The sequence below is a fragment of the Nicotiana tomentosiformis genome, chromosome 11 (genome assembly GCF_000390325.3).
Source record: "Nicotiana tomentosiformis chromosome 11, ASM39032v3, whole genome shotgun sequence".
NCBI lineage: Eukaryota > Viridiplantae > Streptophyta > Magnoliopsida > Solanales > Solanaceae > Nicotiana > Nicotiana tomentosiformis.
The window spans coordinates 125,972,023-125,986,627 of record NC_090822.1 but is presented as its reverse complement, the minus strand read 5'-3'; the positions used below and the strand labels follow the sequence as shown (position 1 = coordinate 125,986,627).

Sequence of the window (14,605 nt, the reverse complement as noted above, 5' to 3'; positions counted from 1 at the left end):
AGTTGTCGACGAGAGTCGTAGTCGAATTGTCGACGAGGGTCGAGGACGAGGTTGAATATCGTTGATGGGGAGTTGTAACGGCTAGTTTATCAGGATAAGGTATTAAAAGAGAATATTCTCTGTACTTGTACTGATTTTTTAGGAACATGTCTCATATATATAGAAAATAGAGACAATGATAAAGGTATGTTATATTCATTTGTAAGAACACACTTTTGACAAAAAGATTTTCTCTCTCTTACTAAGATATAAAACCACATTTTCATTAAGATTCTTGTGTATATTATTTTATACTTCTCCATCAGATCCGAGAAATCTTCGAACATTCAAGGATTTATCTGTCACTCATCATTGTCAGGAGGAACAATCATCTAGTTCATTCTTTATCGGGTGAATCATTCCTAATATTTACTTAAATGCCATTTATTGTTATTCATTACTATTAAATGCTACATTATTGCTCATGCTTTTTGGAATAGTTATTGCATATTGTTATCACTATTCAACCAAATCTATCTGACGTATATTGCACCCTCGGAAGCTACATTTAGAAATATTATTGTTAATTAAGTTTAACCCATAATCAAATAAATTTAATTATTTGAATGGAGAGTTATATTTTGGTCAAATAATATGCTTTTTTTTTAATGTTCTTCTATTGTAGAATCCAAGTATCATATATCAAAAAGTATTTGTTCCTCTGTTACTTTGATTTATTAGAGGAACCACCCCTATTAAACAAGGTGGCCTTAGTTTATGACAAAAATCAATTAAAATTGAACACGACTTATACACGTGTATGAAGAAAAAACCAAAATAAAACAAAATAAGAATTAGAGGAAATAACAACCCTTCATTTTGGTCAGACCTCCTTTATGCTGCTTCTTTTTTTCAATTTAGAATTTGTAGAATTCTTTTAACAGTACGCGCGGCCTGCTTTAAATTTTTCTCTTTTCCTTCTCCCCATTAGAATCAACAATTTCATGAGAATAAAATTTTAAACTCATCTCTTACGAAGGAAGAAAGATATTGAATGACCAAATAGATATATAGCCCTTCAAACACGATATGAAATTTCATTAGACACCTCTAAATAACTATTCAAAAACTTTAATTTATCAGAGATGTATCTCGTGAATACAAGAGTCAACGAAACGAAAAGCGTGTAATATGAAAACTAGTGGTGTGGTAATGAAAAATGATACATGCATCATTAGAAAAAGATACCTTGGCATAAATTAAAAAACAAAACCCTTCAAACACCATAAGAAATTCCATTACAATCGAGGTCCTAATTGTACAACTTTGGTATGATGTCCTTCGAACGTGGATTCACGTAGAACATCGCGCCACTGTATCATAACCTCTCGATGGGAAATGGAACTTAGATCACGATGTGAACCTACTTATGAGTGGAATTTCGTTGACAAGCAAATTCCCCAGGAAAACGAACTTTTCTCCAATTGAGATGCTTTCTTCATTTATGGAACTAAGAGAGCCATTCCATTTAGGGCGAGACAAAATGGGCGGGCACGGGCGGTCTGGTGTCCGAGCCGATTGGTCAGACGACGACTACTTCACTTATTATTTTAGTATTAGCCGCCTATCCCGGAATGGAATGGGATGGAATAGAAAGAACGCGAAGCGCTAGCGCTACAGGGTCGGTTTTTTTGGGGGGATAGGCTTGGGGTTGAATGATCGAAGTCTCCTTTAGGTTCAATCGAAGAGATCGAAGCGAAGTCATCAATTCAACCATTCGAATGGTCTCCCCTAAGATTGACCTCTTTTCCAAATAAACCGAACCTCGATACCACATTCATCAAAAAGATATGGCCATCTCTCTAGGTTGCACAACCCCTTTAGATCGTTCTATTCGTGCTTGAAAAACGACCCCATCGCTCCTTTTAATGGACATTCTTAGCCGTCCTCCGAGGGTTAACACCCCATAGATCAGATCGTGAACTCTTTCAGACCCTTAGTTTCACTTGGTTGGGGCAGAGTTTCAGCCTGCCTTCCACCGAATATAAAAAACCTTAGAGCTGCCTAACCTGCTGACATCCCGGCGAAGAGAGTCATTATTTGTGTTACATCTTCGAATTCGAGAGAGGGCTTTCCTCTTATCTCTCAAATTATAGGCATTGAAGCGATCGAGAGAAAGTAAGAAAACTATTGCACACGCCCCCCATTCGCCCTTTACTAATATAATAGAAGGTAAGGCAAAAGCAAGAGTGAAACTACGAGCTAAAAGCAGGCGTGCCTCTCTTATAAGAGAATATGATATCTTGAATAAGTTGACTTCGCCTGGGCGTCATCTTTCCTTTCATTCACTAGTTGAGTACTTCCTCCTGTCAGATAGAAGCTTTTCAAAGGGTGCTTCGCTTCCAGCTCTTCTTGTTCGATACCGCTTCCCGTCCTTGTAAATATCATCCTCTTACCGCTCTTATGGATCAATCGGTCAACTGTAGGAAACTGGCCAATTGCTGTCAACTGGTATCGGTACAACCACGAATCTCTTGTTTTCTTTGTTTACAGCTGGCCTTACTTAAATAAATAGGAGTTCCTGCTTCTAGCTAGCTCAATCAGTGCGCTGGAGTTCCGTTCTTTCAATCTCTCCGCCAGGGAGGTGCTCTTCGGGCTGAGGTCCAATTCATCTCGTAGGCTTATTGTAGAAAGAAAATCTTCAATCAATCATCATCACCTCTAATCAATAAATAACCATTAGGAAACTTCAATGTGTCTGGTGAATACAAGAGTCAACACCACGACATCATTAGAATTGCCAGAAAAGAACCAAACTCCCTCTATATACTCTTCTTATTCATACAAAACAAAATTCCCTCTATTGCTATTTGTTCATATATTGCCAGAAAAGAACCAAACTCTGAAAGCTTCTCTTAGAGGTTTCAAATGTAGCCAAGATCCTCAATTCTATTTTGCTCGAGGGACGATCTTCCAACAAATTTTTAACATTTTGTGTGTAAAGAGACAAAACAGCATTTCGGGAATAAGCACTGTGCCTCTAATACCAACAATACTGTGTATCTAACTCAGTGGCAGAGCTAGTACGGTTCAAATGAATCTAATAGCTTTTGCTTAAACTTTGTACTTGTATTAAAAAAATTATTAAATATATAAAATATTTTATTGCAAACCCAATTAAGATGAACTATTAGTTAAATTATAAAACTCAAAAACTTTAAATCTTGAATTCGTTTATGGTCTTAACTTAAAACTATCAGAAATATTATAACTTTTTGCAGGTGTATGTGTCATCCTAATATTTTACTTAAACAAGTTGTTTGATGATTTTGGACAGCATGCTTTGTTGTCCTTAAGCCTCTTAAAGGGGACAACAAAAACTTGCAATACTTCTCATGAATCCATCTTTCTTCTTTCCCCTCTTATGCCACTTAGCTTTTTTCTTCTTTTTCTCCTTCGGCATCGCGATAATGAAAACGCTTCCTCAATTTCATTCTATCAAAGCTATATTGGTCTTCACCATAATACTTAGCATAAAGCTTTGATCTTTTGTCATCATCTTTATCAAATCGATGAGCCTGGAATTAATTTTGACGTTTCAATTTCTTTTTAACAAACTTCACGCGATCATCGTTATATACGGTCAAAACCCAGTCTGCCCTTCATATGACTAATCGAGATTGGAACATAACGGTCCAAGTTTCATCGTTGTAATATCGAGTCATGATACGAAGTTAGGTTGTCGAGCTCGAACCCTGAGACCGATCAATATCGAGACCGAGTCAAGATCGAGCTCGAGACCCCGTGACTGACCAATACCGAGACCGGCCAAGATCGAGACCGAGTCAATGAGCAAAAAGCCGTTATAGCCGAATTTGAGGAGAGAATCTCAGCGGAAATTACGGCTTGAATCAAGGAAAAGCTAATTAATTAATATACCGTGATATCCCCACTATGTATTTTTAATTATATCCAAAGTAGGATCCCCGCACTATATTAAGAGTGGTTATCATCTGTACAAAGGGACATTGATTCATTCACATTCAGATTTAATAAGATTTACATAACGTCTAGCAAATATTATCCTTTTTTGGGCTTTGATATTGATTCATCTTGTTCTCTTATCAATCACTCTCTAATCAATTTGGGTTTGTATTCATTCCTTTTATAACTAACTTCGATATCCATTTACATTTTTTCCGATTTATATCAATTTATATCATGTATCCTTAGAATTACGTATAAATTCAACTCTATTCGTTTTTTGGCTAAACAGTTTGGTGCCCACCGTGGGGCTAAGGATAATAGTGGTTATTTGATACGAATTCCTGTAAAATACACTATTTTACACTTACTCTTGGAAGTGTTTTTGATTTCAGATTAAAAACGAGGAACTCTCAATTAATGGCCTTACCTATCGACAACGAAGCTGGCCTTCAAGACGAGAATAACAACCTAACGCCTGGGGATAAAACACCACTCGTTGACCCCGTTGGAACACGCGTGCCATAGATCCAATTGACGTTAATTCACATGTGGACATCAAGGCGAACCAACATTCTGACCCCGAAAACAGCATTCATGGTGAAACTCGTTCTGCAGTTCGAAACTCCCAAAATGTTGGAGAAGACGGGATCAGCCTGCATATGATTTTCTAAATGTTTCAAGCTCAACAGGTAGCGATAGCTCAGTTGCAGAGCCAAACCCAGGCACCGAGCAGGCCCGAGCCCGGTCCACCCCTGAGAAGTCACCCACAAAACGGGGCCAGTTGTAGTAAGATCAAATGAACAAGAATCGGGGACTAATCCAGAAATTATTAGGACGCTCGAGGAACTGACAAAACGAATTGAGTCAAGGTAAAAGAGGATTGAAGCAAACGACAACAAAGTAGAAACTTATAACTCCAGGGTTGATCAGATCCCGGGGGCACCACCAATATTGAAGGGCTTGGATTCCAAAAAAATTGTACAAAAGCCCTTGCCCCCGAGCGCAGCTCCCAAACCGATCCCCAAGAAGTTCCGCATGCTCGAAATTCCAAAATATAATGGGACGACCGACCCCAACGAACATGTCACCTCTTACATATGTGCCATTAAAAGGAACGATCTAGAAGACAGCGAGATCGAATCCGTATTATTAAAGAAGTTCGGGGAAACCCAGTCAAAGGGAGCAATGATATGGTATCATAATTTACCACCTAACTCTATCGATTCTTTTTCTATGCATGTAGATTCTTTCGTAAAAGCACATGCTGGATCCATGAAGGTCGAGACCAGGAAGTCAGACCTTTTTAAGGTAAGGCAAAAAGATTACGAGATGTTAAGAGAGTTCGTATCTCGTTTCCAAATGGAACGAATGGATCTACCACCGGTCACGGATGATTGGGCCATTCAAGTTTCACCCAAGGACTGAACGAACGAAGCTCGATGGCTTCACGACAGTTGAAGCAAAACTTGATCGAGTACCCGTATGTTACCTGGTCCGATGTACACAATCGATATCAATCAAAGATTAGAGTCGAAGACGACCAGTTGGGTTCTGGCTCCGTTATTAAAAGAGACATCGACTGAGAACCAAGGTCAAACAGGGATCGATACGGGCCGTATAATGGAGATCGTAGGGGTAGCAAACCGGGACGTAACTCCGTTTGAGGCGAAAGGAGAAGTGATCGAGGCCAAGGGTCTCGAGGGCTGATGAACAAGAATGGGTTCAACAGGCATACCAGACCTAAGGAAGCACTGCGGTTATCAGAATATAACTTCAACATTGATGCATCCACCATCGTGTCGGCTATCAGACGCATCAAAGATACTAAATGGCCTCGACCTCTGTAGTCCGATCCAGCTCAGAGAAATCCCAATCAATTGTGCAAGTATCATGGCACCCATGGCCACATAACGGAAGATTGCAGGCAGTTGAGAGAGGAGGTAGCCCGGTTATTCAATAAAAGGCACCTTCGAGAGTTTTTAAGTGACTGAGCCAAGAACCATTTCAAAACCAGAGAGTTAAATAGACAAAACGAACAAGAAGAGCCACAACACATCATCCACATGATCATCGGAGGTATCAATGCCCCCCAGGGGTCGGTGCTTAAACGCACTAAGATGTCGATTATAATAGAGAAGCAATCTCGAACTCCGGATTACATACCTAAAGGAACCTTGTCCTTTAGTGACGAAGACGCGAAAGTAATCATGCAGCCCCATAAAGATACACTGGAATGACAGCAAGCTTTGAAGGAACTAAAGCGGTATTTATAGAGTCTGTCGTGGCTTCATACCCCGAAAGTGGACAAACAACTTTACATGTACTTAGTTGTCTCCGAAATATCGGTAAGTGTAGTCCTGGTTCGAGAAAAACAAGGTACGCAATTCCCTATTTATTATGTCAGTCGGACCTTAGGCGAGGCCGAAACTAGATATCCACACTTAGAAAAATTAACGCTTGTTTTAATAAGTGCCTCTAGGAAACTAAAACCATAATTCCAGTGTCATCCGATATGTGTTGTAACAACTTATCCTCTTCAAAATATTTTGTACAAACCCGAGCTTTCGGGTCGATTGGACAAATGGGCCATAGAAATCAGTGGGTATGATATTGAGTATCGACCACGACCGCCATCAAATCTCAAATCTTGGCGGACTTCGTGGCTGACTTTAATCCTGCTTTCGTACCCGAGATTAAAAAAGAACTACTGATAAAATCAGATACCTCTTCGGGAGTCTGGACTCTCTTTACGGACGGTGACTCGAACGCAAAGGGTCCGGACTAGGCATCCTACTAAAATCACCCACATGTAATGTAGTTAGACAGTCTATCAGAACTACAAAATTAACTAACAATGAGGACGAGTATGAGGATATGATTGCAGGTCTCGAACTAGCTAGAAGCTTGGGAGCGGAAGTCGTAGAGGCTAAGTGTGATTCCCTCCTCATGGTAAACCAAGTTAACGGGACTTTTGAAGTCCGAGAAGATCGAATGCATAGGTACTTGGATAAACTACAGGTGACTCTACATCGATTTAAGGAATGGACCTTGCAACATGTACCCCGAGAACAGAACAGCGAGGTCGACGCTCTTGCAAACTTAGGTTCATCAGTCGAAAATGCCGGACTCAACTCGGGGACTGTCGTACAACTCATGAGATCGGTAATCGAAGAAGGTCACACCGAGATAAACTCCACAAGTTTAACCTGGGATTGGAGAAACAACTACATAGAATACTTTAAGAACGGGAAGCTTCCATCAGATCCAAAGGAATCGAGAGCTCTGCGCACAAAGGCAGCACGGTTCACCTTGTCCGAAGACGGAACACTGTTTAGAAGGACGTTCGATGGACCATTGGCAATATGTTTGGGACTGGGAGACACCGATTACATCCTAAGGGAAATTCACTAGGACACTTGTGGAAATCATTCCGGTGCTGATTCGCTTGTCCACAAAGTAATCAGATCAGGGTATTATTGGACTGTTATGGGCAAGGATGCAAGGGAGTTCGTTCGAAAATGCGAAAAATGCCAAAGGCATGCGCCCATGATTCATCAACCCGGGGAACTACTCTACTCGGTCCTATCTCCATGGCCCTTCATGAAATGGGGAATGGACATCATTGGGCCCCTCCCATCGGCCCCATGTAAGGCTCAGTTTATTTTGTTTATGATTGATTATTTCTCTAAATGGCTTGAAGCACATGCTTTCGAGAAAGTCAGAGAAAAGGAAGTGATAGACTTCATTTGGGACCACATCATATGTTGATTCGGGATGCCATCCGAGATTGTATGTGGTAATGGAAAACAATTCATCAGCATCAAAGTAACTAAATTTCTCGAGAATCCCAAGATCAAAAGGATCCTATCAACACCTTATCATCCCAGCGGGAACGAACAAGCCAAATCGACCAACAAAACTATCATCCAAAATCTTAAGAAGAGATTGACCGACGCTAAAGGAAAATGGATAGAAATACTACCCGAGGTCCTATGGGTATACCGCATAACATCAAAATCCAATACCGGAGCAATACAATTCTCGTTGGTTTATGGAACCGAAGCTCTGATCCTGGTCGAGGTCGGAGAACCTAGTGTCAGGTTTTGATATGCAATAGAGGAGTCGAATAACGAGACCATGAATTCGATCCTAGAATTGTTGGACGAAAGACGAGAAGCCGCTCTCGTCCGATTGGCCGCCCAAAAATAGCGAATTGAAAGGTACTACTTTAACATCGGGGACTTGGTACTAATAAAAGTTACCCTCAACACCCGAAATCCGAATGAAGGGAAACTGGGTCCGAACGGGGAAGGACTGTATCAGGTTCTCGAAATCGTCGGAAAAGGATTCTACAAGCTCGGTATGATAAACGGCAAACAACTACCGATCAATTGGAATGTATCACACCTAAAACTATACTATTGCTAAGGTACGACCCTCCCATGTTCATTTGTATTTCGAAACTAACCCTTGCAGGTGTTCGACCAGAAACATGGATGGATTTTTCAACACGAAGACTTTAGGTATGAAAGCATGCGTTGCACTCTTTTTTCCTTAGACCGTTTTGTCTCAAATGGGTTTTCTGGCAAGGTTCTTAATGAGGCAACCATTTATTATGCTAACTTAGAAAAATTCAACAATATCTGAGGCCTCTTTACAATCAACCTCGAATACTAGGGGAATTGCCCTCGAATATCAAGTTCGATGCAAGGAAGTTACTTCATGGCAACAGGGTCTCGATAGGAAAAATTTGTAAGGGCCAAATGGTCAAACGAACCATGTCCACATAGTTTGCTCGAGCCCTGGCACAAAAAGAGAAATTTCTTATTTACCAATATCGCATACCTCAGAAAGGTTCTTCTACTTCATATTCTCGATCTATTATGCAAATAGGCTTAAGAGCCGACCATGATCGGAGTTCAAATGATTAACCCCACAAATCGGGGACTGTCATCCGAAAAATAAACGAGATCGAGTTATATAAACTCCGAAGATCATAAGCCCAAGAGGCAAATCCCGAACTAAAGAGGGATTTTTATAGGCCACGGCTACCCTACTCGGGAACTGATACTTCGGGCAAGCTCGAAAGTAAAATAGGAAAATAAGCCAAGACGCAAATCCCGGACTAAAGAGGCTACGGCCGAATTAATACGAATCGGAGACGTCCGAATTCCGTAACAAAACAGACCTTCGAAATCAATCATAATCTGGTTTAAAAGGCTACCCCCCTGCAAAATCATAAAAGGCTTCGATAATATCAAGCCTCAAAAATTCTAATGAGTACAAAATTATTCGAACTCTCGAATAATTCCCTATTTCATGCTAAGACATTACACGTTTCGCAAATACGAATGATAAGAAACTCTTTCAAGTCGAAAAGAGGAAAAAGCCATAAACAATCTTTTTTACAAAAGCCTAAGGGTTACTTTACTTCGAGTTCGAGCAAGCACTCACTCGACCATAAAGTTTATGGGCTATACTAATTCGGTTCCAATCAAATTGTTTAAACCTCGAATCTTAGAATAAAACTTCATAATTCTATAAGGAATAAAGGAAGAAAGTTTTTTATATATGTCAAAAATCATTTACAAGGGCAGCATGGCCCGATCAAGTTTCTCTACAAAAGACCGAAACGGTCTTAAAAGAAACACAAAACACACTAATCCTAAAGGACTTAGTCCTCTCCGGGAGCAGCATCTTCGTCCTCGAGGCCTCTTCGCTTTCAGATCCGCTCATACTCCCGGTATCATCATCATCAGGAAAGTCCAGCACTATGGCTTCGACTTTGAGCTCCTTAGCATTCTCGATCTCGGCTGTAAGATCGAAGCCATAAGAATGGATTTCCTCAAGAGTCTCCCTTTGAGACTGGAATTTAGCATTTTCAACCAAGTTTGCTCGAGCCTGAGCAGCTTTGGCAACCTCCATTGCTCGAACCTGAGCAGCTTCAGCATCGGACCGATAAACGGCCACCATTGCATCAGCATTTGCCGTGGATGTTTCGACCACCGATTCGGCCACTGCAAGTTCTGTGGCCAGTCTCTCTAGATCAAAATTTGTTGAACCCAACCGAGACTGGAACTCCTCAATTTCCTTGGCTTGCACCAAGGCCTTCTCTTTCAATCCTCGGAGTTGGGTCTCAGCCGAGGCCAGTTGAGCTCGGACAACCTCCTTTTCTGAGGCAAGGCGGTCTATGTTCTTTTTCCACTCCTCGGCCTCTGTTTTCATTGCGTCCACTTCAACACGAAGCTTCCTGATAACATCAAACTTTTGCTGGACCTATGGGACTGAACTGTTAGCCATCACGCCCGAATCAGTGACATTAACTTTAAAGATTTTTTTTATCTGCTGGGTCAGATCGGCTTATTCTTTTCGCGTTGCTTCTAGCTTAGCCCGAAGTCCTTTTGCTTCTCCTTCTCTCTGCTTACTAAAAAGTTTGAAGGCATCTCTCTCCTCAGTAAGCCTTTGGATTCTAGCTTCGTACCGGCTCATCTCCCCTCGGGATCGGAGGAACGCCTCGTGATGAAGCGCAAAAGCCTACAAGAAAAGAAAAAAGAAATTATACAAGGAAAGAAAAATACAAATATGAAAATTGACAAAGAGAAAATATGAACTTACCCAATTCAGGGTCTATTGAGCTTCGTTGAAAATACATGACACTCCCACCTCTCCCGAGCTCTTCTTCGGAGCCTCCGAGTCACCAAGACCGGTGACATCTTCTACCATGACAAAATAACCACGGAAATGGTCTTCGTCTTCATGGGATCCTTCCCCGTGATAGGCCTCCATGGCCTGAGCGTCGCGTATCATCGACTAGGAAAATGAAGGAAACGAGGAATCCCCAATCTCTATTGCCCCGAGTAGATCTTTTGGGCGTCGCCTCCGTCTTGGGGAGCCTCAAGCTCGGTTTCTGCACCCGCTTTCACTGCCTCTTTGACGATCTCTTTGCCCCGAGGTAAAGCATCTTCGGTTCCCTTTGGCTTGAGAACTTGGGCCGAAGTCTCCTCCTCTACCTCATCGAGCCTAGACAGAGCGGTATCAACTCCCACTAATTCCAAAGCTTTCTGAATATCGGTGCCAACTCGTGCATGGGCCACCAGCCCAGAACCACTTTCTTCTTCTTCTTCATCCCTTAGTCTTTGGACTGACTCCATAGTCAGTGGGATTGTGTTCCCCTTGGGTTTACGGGCCGCACTCTTCTTGGGTTTTTTACCCTCGGGGTTCGAGGCCCTTTTTCTCTTAATCTCCATCACTGATTTCGAGATAGGCAGTAAAGCCTACTTTCCGAGACCTACAAAAGGAGAAAGTAAATAAACTCATACTTGAGAAAAAATGCTTGAACGATAGGCAAATCGGTAAGCCAAGAAGAAGGCTTACCATGAGTACGAGCCTCCCACTGACCCTTTGACAAATCGCGCCACGCGCGCTCAGTATATGTTGACGTCGACACCAGGATCCTGACATAGTTCTCAAGGTGGGGAACCGCACCTGGCATCCAAGCAATGGTTGTGTCAAGAAAAATGCTGATAAGAAAAGGTGATGAAGTAAAAACAACAAAAACTAAAAACGGGATCATACTTACGTTTCATATCCATTTCTCGGGAAATGGCATAGTCTCAGCCGGGATTAGGTCCGAGGTCTTCACCAGACCAAATCGGCCCATCTAACCCCGATCTTTGTCTTCATCTATACTCGAGGTGAACGTCTTAGTGGCCCAGCATTGAAGTTTTATCAGCCCACCTCGGTAAAGTCAAGGGCTATATAATCTTACGAGGTGGTCGAGGGTGAAGAGAAGCCCGTCTATTTTGCTCACAAAGAAACGAAGTAGTATCACAATCCTCTAGAAAGAAGGGTGAATTTAATCGAGGGTCACCTGGTATTTCTTGCAAAAATCGACGATGACTGAATCGAGGGGGCCCAGCGTGAAACAATAAGTGTAAAAACTCAGGTACCCTTCTATGTGGGTAGTGATCGCCTCCTCTGGTGCCGGTATCACAAACTTTTTGTTTTCCCAATTGTACTCTTTTTTCACCAGATCAAGAAGACTTTTTGGTATTGAGCATATATATCTCGATACTGGCTCGCATCGACCAGCAACCGATGAGGATTTCTCGACTTTAAAGTTGGAATCAATAACGCACCCCCGGGAATAAGTTCTTCAAGGCGTGGCTCCACCAATATTTTCTCGCCCGCAGACTGAGATGAGAAAGCAACTGCTTTCTACGGAACAGTTTTAGATGTTTTGGCCATTTAGTTTTTGTGAACAAAGAAGAATGGAGATGGAAGTATTTGGTATTTTATGAAAAACAGGCAAAGAAATTTGAAAACCTGGAAATAGGGAGATTTTTTAAGGGCAAAGAACTATGAAGATTGCAATGTAGAAGATTTGAAAGTAAAAGTTTGGAATGACAAAGAATGGGGCTATTTATTGGTTTTACAACGACGGTTCAAAACTGGTAGTGGCCAACCATCGACTGACGCGCATTTAATGCCTTGGTAACTGGACCGATGGGACGTTTGTCGCATACGTCACAATCGGGCTTTTCGCTAACATCATCATCCACCAAGTCGAAGTTCAGAAATTCACATTGTTTCTCGTCATCTTCTTTTCGAGAAGCGAGGGGACTATCTGTATACGGTCAAAACCAATCCTGCCCTTTATATGATTAATCGAGATTGGAACATGACAGTCGAAGATTCATCGTTGTAATATCGAGCCATGATACGAAGTTAGGTTGTCGAGCTCCAACCCTAAGACCGATCAATATCAAGACCGAGTCAAGATCGAGCTCGAGACCCCGAGACTGACCAATACCGAGACTGGCCAAGATCAACACCGAGTAAAGGAGCAAAAAGTCATTATAGCCGCATTTGGGGAGAGAATCTCGGCGGAAATCACGGCTTGAATCAAGGAAAAGCTAATTAATTAATCTATCATGGGATCCCCACTATGTATTTTTAATTATATCCAAAGTAGAATCCCCCCCCCCCCCACACACTATATTAAGAGTGGTTATCATCTGTACAAAGGGACATTGATTCATTCACATTCAGATTTATTGAGATTTACATAACGTCTAGCAAATATTATCCTTTTTGGGCTTTAATATTGATTCATCTTGTTCTCTTATCAATCACTCTCTATTCAATTTGGGTTTGTATTCATTCCTTTTATAACTAATTTCGACATCCATTTATATATTTTTCCCAATTTGTATCAATTTATATCACGAATTTCACGCATGTCGACTCGGTATACAAACTTATCAAAGTCAATATTTTTGCTAGAAGAGAGTATCATGTCATTACCATAAGGGATCTGACGCCATATCAGATTCCGGTGGTGGAAATGTTGGCGACATAGGCAGAACAGTATGTTAGATCGGAGCCTGAATCAATGGTTGATCGGCCGGAATTTGACTAAGGTCAACGGCATAAGATGAACGGAGTGAGTTTCTTCGTTAACGGAGTTTCTAGGGCTGGTAAGAATAGGCACGGAATCCTCGAATTTCGGTACAATATTGGGATGTTCGGGGCAGATGACGTCAGTTTCTGAAGGGAGTTTGAGGTGGGTGACATCATTTTTCGGTTGAGTTAAAGGAGTACGAGCAATGGTAAGGGTAAATAAGAGGAAAAGAACGGCGACGAAGAGTGTTGCCATTTCTTTTCTTTTTTTATTACCTCCTTATAAGAGAAGTGAAGGGTGCTCACTACTGGAGCACCCTACTCTTATCAGTATTGCCATTGTGAAATATAAAGAACCGTAAAAAAAAAACATATTGGCATGGTGTGATATATACATTAAGAAGGGGTGTTCGGGCAATTTGGTCAGGTTAGAGGTGGATGTGCAGTTGAAAGAGAGCCTCAGATGGATGAATAAACGGGCAACTTGGTTTACTGCCACGTGGCGGTAGATTGTTTTCTATTTATCCTCTTGACGTCGACGACAGTATGTAAAACAAATACTAAAATTTCAACAAGGAAGTATTCGCCTTTAATTTCCTTTATCTATCTTCCTATTACTAAGGGGAACCTTGGAGTAACAATAAAGTCGTCTCTGTGTAATCTATAGGTTACGGGTTCGAGCCCTTGGGGTGCGGTTCGTGAACGCGACTGTAAGGCCCCATAAATTTCCGGCAAGTAATTTAAGGTTTCGTGGTGTCAAGGTAGGCTAAAGTATTATATTTTCAGACTTTTTGGGTTGAACAGTGAGTTGAATCATTTCGACCTCGCGAAGCCTGGTGTGTAGCGCGCCAGACCGTGTGTCACGACCCAAAATCCCATCACAGGCATCGTGATGGCACTTAGTCTCTAGGACTAGGTAAGTCGATTATAATAACAATTCGAGCTATTTTCTTTTTCTTTTTAAACATATAATTATAATACAAGTGTCAAAATCAACATCGAAAATATTCAAACAACCTCCCAAGACTGATAATATTAAGTCACGAATTCTAATTTAATACATGGAATTATCTCGAGGGTCGAATATATAATACTGTTCGAATAAGAAATTAACATTATAAAAAAATGGAAAGACTCCAAGGGACTGCGACGACCAAGCAATCCTACCTTGAATCCTACCTGCGACGACCAAGCAATCCGATATCTCCAATACCTGGTTCTATACAAAAATGTGTAG

At 41.4% G+C, this 14,605-nt stretch overlaps 1 pseudogene; it reads right to left on the bottom strand.

The window, feature by feature from the left end:
- Window positions 1-3,340: 3,340 nt before the first annotated feature.
- LOC138902129 (uncharacterized) lies at window positions 3,341-13,624 on the bottom strand (annotated as a pseudogene).
- Between the last annotated feature and the right edge of the window lie 981 nt (window positions 13,625-14,605).